This window comes from Lutra lutra, chromosome 10, assembly GCF_902655055.1.
Source record: "Lutra lutra chromosome 10, mLutLut1.2, whole genome shotgun sequence".
Taxonomy (NCBI): Eukaryota; Metazoa; Chordata; class Mammalia; order Carnivora; family Mustelidae; genus Lutra; species Lutra lutra.
This window is the reverse complement of record NC_062287.1, coordinates 9,591-11,539: the sequence shown is the minus strand read 5'-3', so window position 1 is coordinate 11,539 and position 1,949 is coordinate 9,591.

The window sequence follows — 1,949 nt, the reverse complement described above, 5'->3', positions numbered from 1 at the left end:
GCTGAGGAAGCAGGCGAGGGTTCGTACCCAGGGTCAGGGTAGGCCCAGCCCCATCAGACAGCGCCAGGGAGGGGACCCCTAGAGGCTGAGGAGCAGGAGGCGTTGGACTCCTTGGAGCCTGACTCCTGGATGGCTTTCTGGCCGGGTTTGGACGCGACTGCTTGGGATGCTGGGCCAGGGCCAAGGGCTGGCCCTGCAGACATGCGCGTCCGAAGCGAGTTCACCGGGCATTTCCTGGCCAATTCTCACAATCGTTCTGCTCAAACTGGGATTGGTTCAGGCAGAATGCTCGTGAGAATTGGCCGGCGTTGGGCCGGCGTTGGGCCGCCCTGCTGACTGCCCTGTTCCCCGTGGCCGAGGGCCCTTTCTCCTCTGGGCATGTCGCGGACACCTGGATAATGCGCCGAGAGCATGTGTCTCACCCTGGGGCACCTGTGCAGGGGAGTGTTTCCAGAGCTGAGTTGATGGAGGGATTTGTGGCTGGGTGTCCTCCTCTGACTTATCCTGTGACTGGGGCGCCCAAGGATGGGGCAGACCTAAGTGGGTGTATGAAGATTTCTCTCTCTCTGAGGCTTGAGGCTTGTCTGAATCACCAAAAGGCACCGTTTGCACCGGGATGGGAGGGGGAGTCATGGCGCGGGACTCACAGTTCCCCAGTTGGAGGCCCTGAGGGACAGGACCCTGGAAACGGAAGGCTGAGGAATCAGGCAAGGGTTCATGCCTGGGCCTCGTGGCGGGTTCAGCCCCATCGGCCAGTGCCAGGGAGGAGACCCCCAGAGGCTGAGGAGCAGGTGGCGTTGGCCTTGCTAGAGCCTGACTCCAGGAGGGCTTTCTGGCGGGGTTTGGACGCAAGCTCTCGGGATGCCAGGTTGGCCCTGTGGGTGGCCCTGCAGGCTTCCCTGCAGGCATATGCCACCTGACCTGAGTTCGCCTGGCGTTTTCCATCGAATTCTCTCGCGCTTTCTTCCCAAGTCGCTATCGGGCTAGTACCTGGCCTAGGGGAATGGCAGGTCCTATCTGCCAGCGCCAAGGAGGGGACCCCCGGAGGCTGAGGAGCAGGAGCCATTGGCCTCACCTTACCTGACTCACGGAGTGTTTTTTGGCAGCATTTGAGCTGGGACCACTCAGGATCCCGGGCCAGTCCATGGGGTGGCCCTGTAGACATGTGGTGCTCGAAGCGAGAAGAAAATTTTGGAGTCTGATCATGCTCACTAATTTTTCTGTATAATTTAATGGTAATTCCTTCTTACACAATTTCTGCTGTGAAAGATTTCCTAGGAAAACTACTTCCAAAGAGCAGGGGAACCTGTACCCCTCCTACAGGGTTAGCTTTAGTCTCCATGTTACACAAAACTTTCTATGACCTGCAGATTTTATCACTCAAACATTGTGCCTTTGATCACCTTCATCTGTTTCCTGCCACCCCACCCCCAACTTACCTGAATCTGGCAACCACCAATTTGTTTCTATTATGTATGTGTTCATTGTGTTTTTGTTTCCATGTGGAATGGACATGAGAGCACCTGGTGTTTGTCATTCTGTGTCTAAGTTACTTAGCATAATGCTCTCAAGGTTTATGTTTCCATGTGTGCTTATTGTGAACGATGCTCCAGTGAACTTGGGAGTGCATCTCTCTTTGTGAGGGAGTGTTTTTGTGTTCTCCAAAAAATATTCGATGGAAAAATTACTGGGTCTCATGGTAGTTGTGTTTATTATTTTTAGGATCCCCCATACCGTTTGCCACTGTGGCTGCACCGATGTACATTCCCACCAACAGCCCATAGGGTCCCCTCCTCTACACATGGTTGACCACACCTGGTGTCTGTCTCTGGGACAACTGCCGTTGCAACAGTTGTGACAGCTGACTCCTGTAGACTTACAGTTCCCTGATGACGATTAGGGATGTTGTATACCTTTTTCTGTGTCTGTTGGCCACATGTATGTTATCA